Source organism: Arachis hypogaea, chromosome 15, assembly GCF_003086295.3.
Source record: "Arachis hypogaea cultivar Tifrunner chromosome 15, arahy.Tifrunner.gnm2.J5K5, whole genome shotgun sequence".
Lineage (NCBI taxonomy): Eukaryota > Viridiplantae > Streptophyta > Magnoliopsida > Fabales > Fabaceae > Arachis > Arachis hypogaea.
Window position 1 is genome coordinate 119104747 of NC_092050.1, and position 19217 is coordinate 119123963.

Here is a 19217-nt window from a genome sequence, read left to right on the forward strand (position 1 = left end):
AAGCTTAGAGTGGATGTTCAAACCTTCAAACAGAAAGAAGGTGAATCCCTCTATGAAGCTTAGGAGAGATACAAGGAACTGACCAAAAAGTGTCCTTCTGACATGCTTTCAGAATGGACCATCCTGGATATATTCTATGATGGTCTGTCTGAGCTATCAAAGATGTCACTGGACCATTCTGCAGGTGGATCCATTCACCTAAAGAAAATGCCTGCAGAAGCTCAGAAACTCATTGACATGGTTGCAATAACCAGTTCATGTACACTTCTGAAAGGAATCCTGTGAGTAATGGGACACCTCAGAGGAAGGAAGTTCTTGAAATTGATACTCTGAATGCCATATTGGCTTAGAATAAAATATTGACTCAACAAGTCAATATGATCTCTCAGAGTCTGAATGGATTGAAGGAATCATCCAACAGTACTATAGAGCCATCTTCTGAAGAAGAAGCTTATGATCCTGAGAACCCTGCAATAGCAGAGGTGAATTACATGGGTGAACCCTATGGAAACACCTATAATCCCTCATGGAGGAATCATCCAAATTTCTCATGAAAGGATCAATAAAAGCCTCAACAAGGCTTTAATAATGGTGGGAGAAACAGGTTTAGCAATAGCAAACCTTTTTCATCATCCACTCAGCAACAGACAGAGATTTCTGAGCAAAATCCATCTAGCTTAGCAAATATAGTCTCTGATCTATCTAAGGCCACTGTGAGTTTCATGAATGAAACAAGCTCCACCATTATAAATTTGGAGGCACAAGTGGGCCAGCTGAGTAAAAGGGTCACTGAAACTCCTCCTAGTACTCTCCCAAGCAATACAGAAGAAAATCCAAAGAGAGAGTGCAAGGCCATTGATTTGACCATCATGGCCGAACCTACAAGGGAGGAGGAGGAAGTGAATCCTAGTGAGGAAGACCTCCTGGGACGTTCAATGACCAATAAGGAGTTTCCCTTTGAGGAACCAAAGGAATCTGAGGCTCATCTAGAGACCATAGAGATTCCATTGAACCTCCTTCTGCCCTTCATGAGCTCTGATGAGTATTCTTCTTCTGAAGAGAATGAAGACGTTACTCAAGAGCAAGTTGCTAAGTACCTTGGTGCAATCATAAAGCTGAATGCCAAATTATTTGGTAATGAGACTTGGGAAGATGAACCTCCCTTGCTCACCAATGAACTGAATGCATTGGATAGACAGAAATTACCTCAAAAGAAATAGGATCCTGGCAAATTCTTAATACCATGTACCGTAGGCACCATGACCTTTGAGAAGGCTCTGTGTGATCTGGGGTCAGGAATAAACTTAATGCCATTCTCTGTAATGGAAAAACTTGGGATCTTTGAGGTGCAAGCTGCCAGAATCTCATTAGAGATGGCAGACAACTCAAGAAAACAGGCTTATGGACTAGTAGAGGACGTGCTAGTAAAGGTTGAAGGCCTTTACATCCCTGCTGATTTCATAATCCTAGACACTGGGAAGGAAGAAGATGAATCCATCATCCTTGGAAGACCCTTCCTAGCCACAGCAAGAGCTGTGATTGATGTGGACAGAGGAGAGTTGGTCCTTCAACTGAATGAGGACAACCTTGTGTTTAAAACTCAAGGATCTCCTTCTATAACCATGGAGAAGAAGCATGAAAAGCTTCTCTCACTGCAGAGTCAATCAAAGCCCCCACAGTCAAACTCTAAGTTTGGTGTTGGGAGGCCACAACCAAACTCTAAGTTTGGTGTTGAAGCCCCACATTCAAACTCTAAGTTTGGTGTTGGGAGGTTCCAACCTTGCTCTGATTATCTGTGAGGCTCCATGAGAACTCACTGTCAAGCTATTGACTTTAAAGAAGCGCTTGTTGGGAGGCAACCCAATGTTATTTAATCACATCTATTTTATTTTCTTTTTGTTATTTCGTGTTTTATTAGGTTGATGATCATGTGGAGTCACAAAAACTACTGAAAAATAAAAAACAGAATGAAAAACAACATTAAAAATAGCACACCCTGGAGGAGGAGCATTCTGGCGTTTAAATGCTAGAAACAAGCACCAAGCTGGTGTTTAACGCCAGAAACAAGCATCTACCTGGCGTTAAACGCCAGGATTGCACAGCAAGGGCATTTTACACGCCTAATTAGAGCAGGGATGTTAAGTCCTTGGCCCCACTAGATCTGTAGACCCCACAGAATTCCCACAGGATCTGTGGACCCCACAGGATCCCCACCTACCTTCTTTTCTCCTCTTCACACCTTTTCATAACTCTCTTCCCCAAAACCATCTTACAACCCATCTACACCCACCCACTCAAATTCAAACCATCACTCTTTCCTTTTCACACATCCTAACCACCTAAACCCCCTTGGCCGAACCATTCATACACCTCCATCTTGTCCCTCTCTTCTTCTTCTCATCCTTTTTTTCTTCTTTTGCTCGAGGACGAGCAAACATTTTAAGTTTGGTGTGGTAAAAGCATTGCTTTTTATTTTTCCATAACCATTTATGGCACTTAAGGCCGAAGAAACCTCTAGAAAGAGGAAAGGGAAGACAAAAGCTTCCACCTCCGAGTCATGAGAGATGGAGAGATTCATCTCAAGGGTCCATAGCTCAGTAGTAGAGCATTTGACTGCAAAACAAGAGATCATGGACCTCAACAAGAGCATGAGGAAATTTCTCACCATGAAATCCCTGAGATGCCTCAAGGGATACATTTTCCTCCACACAACTATTGGGAGCAACTAAGGATAGGAGCACCAAAATCATTAGGGATGAAGCAACAAAAACAAGGAAGAGACATAGAGGAGCTCAAGAGCACCATTGGTTCTTCAAGAAGAGGAAGACGCCACCCTCACTAAGGTGGACCCGTTCCTTAATCTCCTTGTTCTTATTTTTCTATTTTTCATTTACTATGCTTTACATTTATGTTTGTGTCTTATTACATGATCACTAGTGTCTAAGTGTCTATGTCTTAAAGCTATGAATGTCCTATGAATCCATCACCTCTCTTAAATGAAAAATGTTTTAATTACAAAAGAACAAGAAGTACAGGGTTTCGAATTCATCCTTGAAACTAGTTTAAATATTTTGATGTGGTGACAATACTTTTTGTTTTCTGAATGAATGCTTGAACAGTGCATATGTCTTTTGATATTGTGGTTTATAAATGTTAAATATATTGGCTCTTGAAGAATAAGGAAAAAGGAGAAATGTTATTTGATGATTTGAAAAATCATAAAAATGATTCTTGAAGCAAGAAAAAGCAGTGAAGAACAAAGCTTGCAGAAAAAAATGCGAAAAAAAGGAAAAAAATGTGAAAAAAGAGAAAAAGAAAAAGAAAAAGTAAGCAGAAAAAGCCAAAAGCTCTTTAAACCAAAAGGCAAGAGCAAAAAGCCAATAGCCCTTAAAACCAAAAGGCAGGTAAATAAAAAGGATCCAAGGCTTTGAGCATCAGTGGATAGGAGGTCCTAAAGGAATAAAATCCTGGCCTAAGCGGCTAAACCAAGCTGTCCCTAACCATGTGCTTGTGGCGTGAAGGTGTCAAGTGAAAACTTGAGACTGAGCGGTTAAAGTCGAGGTCCAAAGCAAAAGAAGAGTGTGCTTAAGAACCCTAGACACCTCTAATTGGGGACTTTAGCAAAGCTGAGTCACAATCTGAAAAGGTTCACCCAGTTATGTGTCTGTGAAATTTATGTATCCGGTGGTAATACTGGAAAACAAAGTGCTTAGGGTCACAGCCAAGACTCATAAAGTAGCTATGTTCAAGAATCAACATACTGAACTAGGAGAATCAATAACACTATCTGAACTCTGAGTTCCTATAGATGCCAATCATTCTGAACTTCAATGGATAAAGTGAGATGCCAAAACTATTCAAGAGGCAAAAAGCTACAAGTCCCGCTCATCTGATTGGAGTTAAGTTTCATTGATATTTTGGAATTTATAGTATATTCTCTTCTTTTTATCCTATTTGATTTTTAGTTGCTTGGGGACAAGCAACAATTTAAGTTTGGTGTTGTGATGAGCGGATAATTTATACGCTTTTTGGCATTGTTTTTACATAGTTTTTAGTATGATTTAGTTAGTTTTTAGTATAATTTTATTAGTTTTTAAATAAAAATAACATTTCTGGACTTTAATATGAGTTTGTGTATTTTTCTGTGATTTCAGGTATTTTCTGGCTGAAATTGAGGGACTTGAGCAAAAATCAGATTCAGAGGTTGAAGAAGGACTGCAGATGCTGTTGGATTCTGACTTCCCTGCACTCAAAGTGGATTTTCTGGAACTACAGAACACCAAATTGCACGCTCTCAATTGCGTTGGAAAGTAGAGATCCAGGGCTTTCCAGCAATATATAATAGTCCATACTTTGCCTGAGTTTAGACGACGCAAACGGGCGCTCAATGCCAGTTCCATGTTGCATTCTGGAGTTAAACGCCAAAAAATAGGTTGCAAACTGGAGTTAAACGCCAGAAACAGGTTACAAACTAGCGTTCAACTCCAAAAGAAGCCTCTACACGTGTAAAGCTCAATGCTCAGCCCAAGCACACACCAAGTGGGCCGCAGAAGTGGATTTCTGCACCATTTACTCATTTCTGTAAACCCTAGTAACTAGTCTGATATAAATAGGACCCTTTACTATTGTATTAGACATCTTTGAACAGTTTTATGTTATCTTAGACCTTTATGGGGGCTGGCCATTCGGCCATGCCTAAACCTTCATCACTTATGTATTTTCAACAGTAGAGTTTCTACACACCATAGATTAAGGTGTGGAGCTCTGCTGTTCCTCATGAATTAATGCAAAGTACTATTGTTTTTCTATTCAATTCAAGCTTATTCCTATTCTAAGATGTTCATTCGCACCCAAGAACATGATGAATGTGATGATTATGTGATGCTCATCATCATTCTCACTTACGAACGCGTGCCTGACAAACACTTCCGTTCTACATGCAAACAAGCTAGAATGAATATCTCTTAGATATCTAATACAGAGGACCGAGTCCGAGATATTAGAATCTTCGTGGTATAAGTTAGAACCCATGGATGGCCATTCCTGAGATCCGGAAAGTCTAAACCTTGTCTGTGATATTCCAAGTAGGATCTGGGAAGGGATGGCTGTGACGAGCTTCAAACTCACGAGTGCTGGGCGTAGTGACAGATGCAAAAGGATAGTAAATCCTATTCCAGCATGATCGAGAACCGACAGATGATTAGCCATGCAGTGATAGCGCATTGGACCATTTTCACAGAGAGGACAGGATGTAGCCATTGACAACAATGATGCCCAACATACAGCTTGCCATGGAAGGGAGTAGGAATGATTGGATGAAGACAACAGGAAAGCAGAGGTTCAGGAGGAATGAAAGCATCTCTATACGTTTATCTGAAATTCTCACCAATGAATTACATAAGTATCTCTATCCTAGTTTATATTTTATTTATATTTATTATCAATTCACCATAACCATTTGAATCCGCCTGACTGAGATTTACAAGGTGACCATAGCTTGCTTCAGGCCGACAATCTCCGTGGGATCGACCCTTACTCACGTAAGGTTTATTACTTGGACGACCCAGTGCACTTGCTGGTTAGTTGTGCGCAGTTGTGACAAAGTGTGATTCACGTTTGAGAGCACCAAGTCTTTGGCGCCATTGTTGATGATCACAACTTCTGCGCACCACATGCATAAGAAGCTAGCCAACCATGAACATAAAAATTACTACTTTTCTCACCTTGGTTTGTCAAACTTTATTGTATGGTTCTTTATTTTCTTGAGGACAAGCAAAGTTTAAGTTTGGTGTTGTGATGACTGCGCATCATGTTATATTTTTCTATGCTTTTTCACCTTTAATTTTCATTAATCATGCTTAATTATTGAATGTTTTGTGCTTAAATTATAGATTACTTTCATACCTTTGATTTTTATCTATTTTGTAGAAAATGGTGAGAAAAGAAGTAAAAAGCACAAAAGAAGCATAAAAGAAGAAAAGAGTTTAAAGGCTAAACAAAGGAGAACGCCTTTGGCACAATGCTTTTCTCAAAAGCGTACTCATAGAAAGAAGAGCGCCTTTTTGGCGCGAGCACTACGCTTTTCATTCAAGAGCGCTTGCGATAGTGAAGCTGGAAAATTTGCCAGTGACGCGTACGCGTCGAAGTGATAACTTTGGAAGGCCACGTGTACGGATGCATGACGCGTACGCGTGGGAATGGCATTTGTGAAGGGCCATGCGTATGCATGGATGATGCATACACGTGGGAGAGCTCTCTTGGCGCGAGTGCTACGCTCTCCTGGAGAACGCTGAAGGCGACGCGTACGCGTTGGTGACGCGTACACGTCACAAGGGCAAAAAGTGGTGTTGACACATGCGCGTGGGTTCAAGAGCGCTCTGCTCTGCTGAAAAGCACTATGTTCTCCTGGGAGCAGCATTCTGGTTTGATTAATCTCATTTCGAGCCCATTTGAACTACAAGCAAGCAGAGCCCATTAACATCACTCAATCAAAGGCACAAGAATCATCTAGAATAGAAATTTTCTTTTAATTGTAATTTCTTTTCAATTTCATTTCAAATTGTAATTTCGGAAAGCCTATATAAAGGCTTTAGTTTCATAGTTTGAGAGGGGGGCGTTCAAGGGGGGTTCTGGCTAGTAGTAGTAGTAGGCTGCAGTAGGAGTAGAAGTAGAATAGGGGCTTAGGCTGGAGGATTAGAGACTCCAGAGAGCTTAGTTTAGCATTTTTCTTTTGTACCCATTTTACATTCTGCACTTTCTTTTTAGTTTGTATTGAGCTTTAATTTCTCTTATGCAATTTTAATTTCCTGCACTTCTACTTTTCTGCCAATTTTACATTTCCGTTCCTATTGAGCTTGATTTACTTTCATGCAATTTAAATTTTTTGCAAGTGTTTTTAGAGTGATGATCAATTAAATCCCAACCCATTGGGGGGAAGAGCTCTATTGTAATTCATATGAATTAAATGAAATTCTTCTTTCTCTCAGTCCGATTGGGTAGCTAAGAGATAACTTGTGTTTTGATTTGATCCATTCACTCCAAAAGGGGGTTTGGATCCATTGAATTTTCATGTGATCCTCAGAAGGGGAATCATGGAAGTTAGAATTGAAGTTCTATCTCTCACAGCTCTCTTGATCAACACTCTTCGAGAGGAATTGAGATCTTGAGAATTTGTGTGGCTTATGGATGAGAGATATGTACTTAACCTCTTCTCATGACAATTGGATCAAGGAATTGGCAAGATTAATTGATTGCCAAGGGATCTAATCAATTTCAATCCGCCATAGATCTACTCATATGATTGAGAAGGAAGTTGAGATCCATTTGAGTCATTGTGGATTATGATATCTCCAATCCCTGATGAGTCTTTCTTTCTGTTATTTCTCACTTTGGTTGTCTTGAGTCTCATTTGATTGCTCTTCACATGGACCCCACCATGTGAAGGTCCTTGTTTCCAAGAATTGCTTGCTTGCGACCCTCCCGAGAATTGGCTTCCCATACCTTGATGCGACCCGATGTTGGTATTGTCACCCCTTACAACATGATAACAACCAAACTCCAAGCCAACAGGGTGATAGCTCATGGTGAAAAGAAGAGATAAGACTCAATAATATTAACAAAAACAATGAACTAATGAGAATATGTATCCTAACTATCTCTATTTACCTATGACTAACCAAAGAAAAACGTTAGTTACTATTACTACTAGTTAGATAGAGGCGCCATCTATCAATTAGTGTCAAGTAACAAATAAAAATCAAATATTCACAAAAGTCAAGTATTCACACAATTCACATATTTACAACAACCAAAACTATAGCACTCATTGCACTTAGAATTCCCCGGCAACGGCGCCAAAAATTTGGTGGGTTGCGTTCCCGCCGGTTAGGAATTTATCAAAATAGGGATCACTTCGTTGGTAGTACAGTCCCAACCGACAATCAACTCCCCGCTATAGTTTGGAAGGACAAAAGATGTCACAATTCAAAATGAATAAAAATTGGGAGTTTTACTTCTCGGGTCATCTCCCAAGGACCTAGTGATTAATGAGTGTACAATTTTGGTTGTGAAGGCAACAAGATTTTCAATGAAGATATGAACAATTAAAGAAATAAAAGAACATTCAAAATTGTAAGTAATAAACTAATAAAGGAATTAAAGAACTAGCTATGTAATATAGACAAGTAAACTATAAAGGTGATTGATGTACGTATGTGTATGTATGATTCAAAACATAAATGGAGTCTTGACTTGGGATGAGCTAGGGACCTTTTCTTGTTGAAACCACAACTATGACAATTGTAATGGATTAATCTCACTTAGTTAACACTCACGTTAGAGAGTAAGTCAAGGAGCTTAGTTGTTCTTAATCCACAAATCCTAACTCACTTGCTAATTACCTTAGCAACAAGTTAGCTTTAGTGGAAACAAGAACAATTAACAATCCAAGAATTATCACTAAATGTTGGACATTCCAACTCTAGGAACCCAATTGCTCATTTTCCCCAAGCCAAGATGTAGAAATTTAGCCCATAATAAACTTGACATTTCCACAAACACTTGTGGACAAAAATGCAAAACATGAGAGAATTAAGAAAATGCTCAAAATTAAGAGCAACAATTGATCAAAATCAATAATACCAAATCAATCAAGCATATAACAATCATCAATCATCAAAATCATCAACAAGAAATCAAAATTGGAAAAAGTATATATTTATAAAACTATGACTTCAATTAGAAGAAAGAGTAGCAAATTGTAACTAAAATGAGTAACAATTAAGAGATACTAACAATGGAGGCTAGCAAAGTCCAAGATCAAAAATGGAAATGGCACTTGAAATGTAAAACCCTAGTATAAACCCTAATGGAGATGAAAGGAAACTTAGAGAAAAACTACACTAAAACCTCCTACCACTACTCCTAAAACTATCCTAATGATATCCTATGGTATGGTTGGTGCACGAATTGTAAATCACACTTTTCACAACTCGTACCACTAACCAGCAAGTGCATTGGGTCGTCCAAGTAATACCTTACGTGAGTAAGGGTCAATCCCACGGAGATTGTCGGCTTGAAGCAAACTATGGTTATTTTGTAATTTTTAGTCAGGAGATCAATAATAAGAGTGATTATATTTATGAAGAGTAAAAAGGATAAATTAAATAGTACTTGTATGCAGTAATGGAGAACAGATTGAGGTCTTAGAGATGCTCTTCCTTCTGAATCTCTGCTTTCCTTCTGTCTTCTTCCTCACGCACGCAGGTCTCCTTCTATGGCAAGCTGTATGTAGGTGGATCACTGTTGTCAATGGCTACCATCCATCCTCTCAGTGAAAATGGTCCAAATGCGCTGTCACCGCACGACTAATCATCTGTCGGTTCTCACTCATGTTGGAATAGAATCCATTGATTCTTTTGCGTTTGTCACTACGCCCAACCCTCGTGTGTTTGAAGCTCGTCATAGTCATCCCTTCCCAGATCCTACTCGGAATACCACAAACAAGGTTTAGACTTTCCAGATCTCAGGAATGGCCGCCAATAATTCTAGCCTATACCACAAAGACTCTGATCATGAACCAGGAGGCTAAGAGATATACACTCAATCTAAGGTAGAACGGAAGTGGTTGTCAGGCACGCGTTCATAGGTTGAGAATGATGATGAGTGTCACGGATCATCACATTCATCATGGTTAAATACGAGTGAATATCTTAGAATAGAAACAAGCGTGTTTGAATAGAAAACAGAAGTAATTGCATTAATTCATCGAGACACAGCGAGCTCCTCACCCCCAATCATGGAGTTTAGAGACTCATGCCGTAGAGATACAATGTAAAACGTGAAAATATTATGAGATACAAAATAAATCTCTAAAATTTGTTTAAATACTAAACTAGTAACCTAGGTTTACAGAAAATGAGTAAACTATGATAGATAGTGCAGAAATCCACTTCTGGGGCCCACTTGGTGTATGCTGGGGCTGAGACTTGAGCTTTACACGTGCCTAGGCTGTTTCTGGAGTTAAACACCAGGTTGTAACCTGTTTTGGGCGTTTAACTCCAACTTGTAACTTGTTTCTAGCGTTTAACGCTAGAATAGGACAGAGAACTGGAGTTGAATGCCAGTTTGTGTCGTCTAAACTCGGGCAAAGTATGGACTATTATATATTTCTGGAAAGCCCTGGATGTCTACTTTCCATAGCAATTGAGAGCGTGCCATTTGGACTCCTGTAGCTCTAGAAAATCTACTTTGAGTACAGGGAGGTCAGAATCCAACAGCATCTGCAGTCCTTTTTCATCCTCTGAATCAGATTTTTGCTCAGGTCCCTCAATTTCAGCCAGAAAATACCTGAAATCATAGAAAAAAACACAAGCTCATAGTAAAGTCTAGAAATATGATTTTTATTTAAAAACTAATGAAAATGTACTAAAAACTAACTAAATCATACTGAAAACTATGTAAAAACAATGCCAAAAAGCGTATAAATTATCCGCTTATCACAACACCAAACTTAAATTGTTGCTTGTCCCCAAGCAACTGAAAATCAAATAGGATAAAAAAAAGAGAATATACTATAAATTCCAAAATATCAACGAAACTTAGCTCCAATCAGATGAGCGGGACTAGTAGCTTTTTGCCTCTTGAATAGTTTTGGTATCTCACTTTATCCATTGAAGTTCAGAATGATTGGCATCTATAGGAACTTAGAATTTAGATAGTGTTATTGATTCTCCTAGTTCAGTATGTTGATTCTTGAACACAGCTACTTTATGAGTCTTGGCCGTGGCCCTAAGCACTTTGTTTTCCAGTATTACCACCGGATACATAAATGCCACAGACACATAACTGGGTGAACCTTTTCAGATTGTGACTCAGCTTTACTAGAGTCCCCAGTTAGAGGTGTCCAGGGTTCTTAAGCACACTCTGTTTTTGCTTTAAATCTTGACTTTAACCGCTCAGTCTCAAGCTTTTGGCTTGACACCTTCACGCCACAAGCACATGGTTAGGGACAGCTTGGTTTAGCCGCTTAGGCCAGGATTTTATTCCTTTAGGCCCTCCTATCCACTGATGCTCAAAGCCTTGGATCCTTTTTATTATCCTTGCTTTTTGGTTTTAAGGGCTATTGGCTTTTTGCTCTTGCCTTTTGGTTTAAAGAGCTTTTAGTTTTTTCTGCTTGCTTTTTCTTTTTCTTCCCCCCTTTTTTTTCGCCATTTTTTTTTCGCAAGCTTTTGTATTCACTGCTTTTTCTTGCTTCAAGAATCAATTTTATGATTTTTTAGATTATCAATAATATTTCTCCTTTTTCATCATTCTTTCAAGAGGCAACATATTTAACATTCATAAATCACAGTATCAAAAGACATATGCACTGTTCAAGCATTCATTCAGAAAACAAAAAGTACTGTCACCACATCAAAATAATTAAACTAGTTTCAAGGATGAATTTGAAACCATGTACTTCTTGTTCTTTTATTTTTCGAACAGTTTTCAATTAAGAGAGGTGATGGATTCATAGAATGTTCATAACTTTAATGCATAGACTCTAATCTTTATTTATTATTTAATGGAAATAATATAAATTAGGCATAAAAGCAGACACTTAGCAATAAAAGAAAAGAAACTAAAGACATAAAGACAAATGACTCTAATTTTAATACTTATATACTCTAAAAATAGATAAAAGGTTATCACAGAGTTAGGACTCAACAACCTTTGCTTTGGGAGGTGGATGCCTCTTTAGTCAGTGGGGTGCTTGGCCCTTCAAGAGATAGCTTCTGGCGCTTCAGCTCTTTCAGTTCACGCCCTTGCTCTTCTTGTTCCCTAAGCAGTTTGCAGAGCATGCTATTTTGATTTTGCTGTTCTTCTTTCAGTTGATCCATAGCTTCTTGCAACTTGGTGATAGATGCTTCTAGGCGCCCCCAGTATTCAAATTGAGGAATTTTCGGGAGAAACTCCTGTGCTCTCCTCTTGATGGGGTCGTCCTGCACTTGTCCTTCCATTGACTTTTTGGTGATTGGTTGCTCAACTGAGTTATACTCATCTACTCCCATTTTTACCCCAGCATCTTTACATAACAGAGAGATTAAGCTTGGATAGGCCAATTTGGCATCTTTGGAGTTCTTGTTTGCAATTTTGTAAAGCTCACAAGAAATCAACTGATGAACTTTCACTTCTTTTTCCAGCATAATGCAATGAATCATTACTGCTCTTTTGATGGTGACTTCAGAGCAGTTGCTAATGGGTAGTATAGAGCGCCCAATAAAGTCCAGTCAGCCTCTGGCGACCGGTTTGAGATCTCCTCTTTTGAGTTGGTTTGGGACACCCTTTGTGTTGGTTGTCCATTTGGCTCCAGGGAGGCATATGTCCTCTAGGATTTTGTCCAAGCTCTGATTTGGTCTCATCATTCTCTTATTAAAGGAGTCTGGGTCATCTTGCAGTTGAGGCAGCTTGAAGATCTCCCTTATTTTATCAGGGTGAGTGTGAACAATCTTCTCTCTGACCAGAGTTCGATAGTCATAGAAAGCGGTTCCAGCTATTCTTTGCCTGTCTGTCTGCCATAGATTAGAGTAGAATTCCTGAACCATGTTTCTTCCCACCTTTGTTTCAGGATTAGCTAGGACTTCCGAGCTCCTGTTTCGAATTTGCTCTTGGATCTCCAGATATTCGTCTTCTTTCAGATCGAATTTAACTTCCGGGATTACTGACCTTAGACCCATTATTTTGTAGTAATGGTCTGAATGTTCTTTGGTTAAGAACTTTCCTTGATTCCAAAGTGGTTTTGGAATATTCTCTTTCTTGCCTCTTGAGTTGGTTTGTTTTCCCTTAGGAGCAATGATCTTGGTGGGTATTGGCTTAGTGATCACGGATAAACACACCAAACTTAGAGGTTTGCTTGTCCTCAAGCAAAAGAAAAGAAAGGAGAGGGATAGAGGGAGAGCCAAGTTCGAATTGTGGAAGAGAGGGGGAGGCCGAACGAGGATTTAAAGAGAAGGGGGGGTGGGTTTTCAAAAATTTTTGAAAAAGATATGAAAGATATTTGAAAAAGATAGATTTGTTCTAAAAATGTTGTGAAGATTTAAAAAAGATATTGATGAGTTTGAAAAAAAATTGAAAAAGATAGATTTGTTTTGAAAAAGATTTGAGAAGAGGTTGAAGAAGAATTGAAAAAGATTTAAATTTAGGATTAAGATATTTAAATTTTTTTTTTGGAAAAAAGTTTGAAAAAAGAAAGTATGGGAACGTGTTTATGCAAGAAAAATAGATGGAAATATGAAAATTTAAGAAAAATCCAAGTTGGGAACAAAAACTTCCTCCCCTCCACAATCCTGGCGTTAAACACCCAACTGCTACTTGTTTTGGGCGTTTAACGCCCATCTGTAGCCTCCTTTGGGCATTTAACGCCCAGCTGTTGCTTCTGGCTGGCGTTAAACGCCAGAAATCTTTCATCGCTGGGCGTTTTTCTGAACGCCCAGGATGCTGCAAGTATGGCGTTAAACGCCCAGAATGGTACCCATTCTGGCTTTTAACGCCCAAAAAGGTATCATTACTGGTGTTAAATGCCCAGTAGATGCTTTGACGTAAGAAAAATTGTCGTGTTGGTATAGAGTTTCCTCAAATGAATGAATTCTCGTTGCAATTATAGTTCTACACCAACAAACAATCCTCCCAATCAAAAATATTGGTTGTCACAATTAACAATCCCCAATAAGAATTAACCGAAGTATTTAGACTCTGGGTCGTCTCCCTAGGATTCAATGGAGTGCATGCGTATTGGCTATAGAGGGGAAAAAGGGGGTTTTGGTTGATGATTGACAAGGAATTTAGTTGTGCAAGGAAGGTAAATCAAGCAAACGATTAAAAGAAGCAATTAAAGAAGAGAGACATTCATGGCATTGAATCGAGATCTTAGGCTTTCTATCCTAGTCATGCATGATTAATGTACCTTGTTTAGTTAACTCACACATCGGGAGAATGTCAAACAAGACCAATTAATCGAGTTACTATTATAAACAAGAATTTATCTCATTACGTCATCTCCAACAAATAGGGAGAAAGTCTAACGAGACTAGCTAATCTCAATCCAAAAGTCCTAACCCACTTACTAATCAGATTAGCAAAAGGTTAGCGTTAATGGAAACAATACTAGCTAACAATTCTGAATCACCAACGTAAGTTGGGTTTTCATGACTCAAGATTGCCCAATCACTCTTTCCAAGCCAAGAATGCTCACAATCTACTCTAAGGTCCAACCAAGCATTTTGTCAAACACTTGGTGGGTAGTAAAGAAAAGCTTAGTGAAAGTGCAAGAATTGTAAATCTACTAACTATCAATTGTAAGAAATGTAAAATCACAATCCAAATCAACATCAATTAAAGAAACATCAACATTAAAATTGCATTAAATATAAACAAATCCAACATGAGTTCATCATCACAAAAGAGAGCAAAAGGGAAGGTTAACATAAAAACTAAGAGAATTATGATGTAGAAAAGAGAAATTATAGAAGAAACTAAATAAGATCAAGTAATTAAACATGAAAATTAAATAATCTAGTCTAATCCTAACCTAATTCTAGAGAGAAGAGAGAGCTTCTCTCTCTAGAAACTAACTAAAGGCTCATGTTGGCTAAACTAATTGCTCTCCCTTTGCTTGGGCTTCAATTCTGCATGAAATACACTCAGAAACAAGTTGGATTTGGGCCTGGGCAGCTCAGAAAATGCCCCCAGCGTTTTGCCATTAAGTGGGCCAAGTAAGAGTATCGGCGCGTGCGCGCCATATGCGCTTGCGCGTCGCTGGCAAATTCCCAATCTGCGCAGAAGTGGTATGTACGCGGGTGCGTCCTTGTGAAAAACCACTTCTGCGCGTGCGCGCCTTGTACGGGTGCGCGTCCGTTGGTACATTCCAAATCTTTGTTTCTTCATGCATTCTCCTCTTTGTATGCTTTTCTTCTCATTTCTTCCATCCAATACTTGCCTTATGAACCTGAAATTACTTAACAAACACATCAAGGCATCGAATGGAATTAAGGTGGATCTAAAATCACCAAATTAGGGCCTAAAAAGCATGTTTTTACATTTAAGCATTTCAAGGGAGAATTACAAAACCATGCTATTCCATTGAATAAATGTGGGAAAAGGTGGATAAATCCTCCAAAATGAGCACAAAATAAACCACGAAATCGGGGTTTATCAAATCTCCCCACACTTAAACTAAGCATGTCCTCATGCTAAAATTAAGAAAGAAGCAAAGGGTATCACATTTATTCAATGCAAACTACTAACTAAATGCAATCTATCTCTATGCAAGTTATCTACATGAATGCACTGGCTCAGTCAAAACAAGTCAATTTCCAAGAGTACACATATAAGCACAAGGGCTAGGGTATTAGCAATCAAACAAACCACAATTGGATTGAATCATGAGTTTACAAACTTGCAAGAAAAGATTATCAAGGGTGGAAACATGTAATTGAGCGATCGAACCTCACCAGATATATATCCGCTCTAGACACTCAAGTGTATAGGGTTGAATTACTCAATTCCCCCCTAATCATGCTTTCCAAGATTTGTTTTTCATCTAACAATCAACAATCAAATCATGCATGCATACAAATATCATGAGGGCTTTCCCATAGGTTGTAATGGGGCTAGGGTCAAGGTAGGATGCATATGGTCAATTGAGCTAGAAATTCGAATCTTTGATTAACTTAAACTTTCCACCTAATTTATGATAACCTATACAATTCTAAACAAACCTAACTACCCATTCTTCACTTTTTCACACACTCATGCATTCTCTTTTTGATCATCACACATATGCATCGGCTCTTATTGAACTTCAACTTGGGGCATTTTGTCCCCTCTTTATTGCAATTCTTTTCTCTTTTTTTTTTAAAGAATATATACAAGTACCAATGCATATGGTTTGATATTTGATTAATACATGAGTATGTACCCAATTCCCAAGATTTTTCAACAAAAATACAAGCACACTTTTATCTCTACCCAATGTTCCCAACTCTCCCAAAATCAAATAATGAACACTCTCACTAGCCTAAGCTAATCAAAGATCCAAACAAGGGATATTTATTATTTTTCACTTAGGTTTGTACTGTGCTACAATTAAGAATAAGTGGGTTAAGCATAGGCTCAAAATTGGCTAACAATGGAAGATAAAAGGTAGGCTATTTGGGTAAGTGAGCTATTTGAACAATGGCCTCAATCATATAAATGCATGTGTGCACAAAGTAATGGACATATAGAATCAAACAAATCAAAGATTACAATCATAGAGAGAGAATAATGCACATAAGAATGAAAATAAGTGGTTATATATGATATAACCACACAATTAGGCTCAAACCTCACATGCTTGTGTTCTTAGCTCAAAACATGATCCACAAAGTATATATTTCAAGCAAGTTCTACAAAAAAAATTTTCAACCAATTGGGGTGGTGCCCTAAAAATAAGTTTCTTGGAATTTTCCATCATATTGATTGAGCTTATTCTAATGCGAAATTGTGATTTAGAAAAAAATTTTAAAAATTCTTCTAGTTTACCCCTTTTTCAATCAAAACACATTTCTTCTATAAGAAGGGTCAACTAGATTTTCAGCAATCCATTAATTTTCTAATCACAACCAACAACTAAGATGCAATATATATATATATATATATATATATATATATATATATATATATATATATATATATATATATATATATATATATATATACTAAAAAAAATGTGCAACAACCAAAATAAGAGTGTCTACAAAAGCATAACTATGTACAGTAATCCCAAAATGATCTAAAACATAAAGTGCGGAATAAAATAAAATAGAGTAGCAGCGAATAGAAATAAAAGTCTGAAAGTTCACCACATAAGTGCAAACACCGGTCACGAACGGTGACCTCTCCACACTTTAGAATTGAGCATCGTCCTCGATGCTACTACTGAAGCTCGGGATGGGGGTCAACAATCGCACCAGGCTGTGGCTCATGCTCAGGCTCAGGTGGTGGAATTGGAGGTGACACTGGCTGTGGCTCAGGTACTGGCTGTAGCTCCGGAATGTCATGCTGGACCTCAAGAGGCTGCTGGACCTCAGTGGTGGTCTGCGTCTCTGATGGTGCCTCTTGCTGTATCGGCTCCTCACCATGCTCCTCCTCCGGATCCTGCTGATCAGAAGTGGGGGACTCTGGAAGTGGAGGGAGCTCGATACCCTGTGATGCAGCCGCCTGGTCTAAACGGTCGAGGCGTCGCATGACGCGACACTCGAAGCACTCTATGAATCGAAGAAGGTGCTGCACTAACAGATAGGTCGGCTCAGGTGCTGATGGTGGTGCAGGTGCTGCTGTGGAGGATGAAGGTCTAGCCGCCTCGGCTACCGCTCTAGCTCGAGAACGGCGGCTAGTCGGGGGCTTCTCGTGCACCCATAGACCCCAGGGAATAGTAACTTCCTTGTCATCGTCATCTGGAGGTGGTGGTGTCACATCAACGTCCTCCCATGGGACATCAGCTAGCTCAGCTAAGCTAGTAATCAGTGTCGGAAATGGTAGCAAGCCGCGGATATGAGCTCTCCACATGCTGTGCCTAATCAACCGGGGGAAATACACCTCTTTCCCTTCCATGACACACCCAATCATAACTAGCATATCCATCGGAATCTCTGAGAAGTGAGTAGTAGGGAAGACATAGTGGGCAAATATCTGTTGCCAGGTCCTAGCCTCCCTAGTCAGATATGCAAATAGCATTCCCTTGGGCTTCATGTTGCTCGAATCCATCACCCAGGAAGCATCTGGTGTAGCAATCACGCGCTTAAGCGCCTCATAGTCAAAAGTCATGGAGAGGAGAGCTACCTCTGCCTGCTGGTAGGCACAAGTCTCAGGAGTACCAACTCTGCAAAGCAGTGCATCCCTTATGGCATCCTCAGTGATCATAATCTCTCTACCCCTCAAGTGTACTGAATCCAAGCCTGGTCGGAAGAAGTTACAGTAAAATTCCCTGACCCACGAGATGTTAATCCGTCCCAAGTCTCTATCGACGAAATCCAATCCCAACTCAGAAATACGGGCGTTTATGGCACGCCTCACATCATTGGGAAGATTCAGCTTCTTCTCAATGTTCAGCTTTGTCTTTGCATAACGAGAAAGGCGTAGCTCGCAGTAGAGGTTTGGGAATTTAGTCGAATCAGTGGATGGAAGTAACTGATTTTCTTTTTCCTCATCATTCATCGGATTCTTAGCATAGTTAGCATATGGTGAGGGTGTAGAGGTCTTAGAGCGCTTCCTCTTTTTGGAAGTGGTGGCTATAGACTTTCCTTTATCTGACATCCTGAAAAACAAAAATAATATAGTATAAACCTATAGCCAAGTAGATACAAAGCGCTCAAAGCGAAGCATATTCATGAAGTGAATAAAGAGAGAAGATTCCTTGGAATGCAAGCAACAGAATGCAAAATTCAAACCAAACTTCAAACTAAGAATTCAAACCATATTTTGCACATTATTCGTTAATTGAGTTCAGAAAGCACCATATCCAAAAGAATGACAAAAGAGTTAGGTTGAAAACCGAAAGAAGTTAGGTGGTGAAACAAGTTAGAGTTAGAATTCAATTTAAAAATTAGTGATATGGTGATTACCATCTCAATTCGAAAGTAAGGCACAAAACAAGGCAGTTAATAAGTTCACAATCATGAATTGCAACAAGTCATTGATGATGAAATATGATATTGCTAGAAAGCAACTAATAAGAAACAAACCATCAATCAATGTGAAGATCACTAAAATCACATGAATTTATGTTGGTAAAATCAATTCATCAAGGAATGAACCAATCAAAAGGCACTCAACACTAAATTCAATGATGCATCAATGTCACAAGTCGAGAGAAACATGGAAAACCTTGTGGTCTAAATGGCTTAATGCAAATTGTGCATGAATAACGCAAATTAAACTAGCCTCATAGATTAAAAATCTTCAACTTGTGTGTTGATGTAAAAGAGGCATGAGCCCTTAGAAGAATCACAAGCAATGGCCAATCGAAAAGCTTACTCAACCATGCAATGCAAAGAAGCAAATCAGCATGAATAACGAGCAAGAATATGAAAAGCATGACCAAGGATCTTGTTCTTGAGGAGTTTTCAAAAATCATTTAAACAGCAGCACTCTAGTTGAGCAGAATTCATCAACTAGGAGCTGTTACATTCATCAAACAA

General features: G+C 38.9%; 1 non-coding gene across 1 annotated transcript; it reads right to left on the minus strand.

The window, feature by feature from the left end:
* LOC112753757 (small nucleolar RNA R71) lies at window positions 1–108 on the minus strand. Its single transcript, XR_003178126.1, has one exon. It is a non-coding gene; the product is annotated as a small nucleolar RNA R71 (small nucleolar RNA).
* Window positions 109–19217: the final 19109 nt, after the last annotated feature.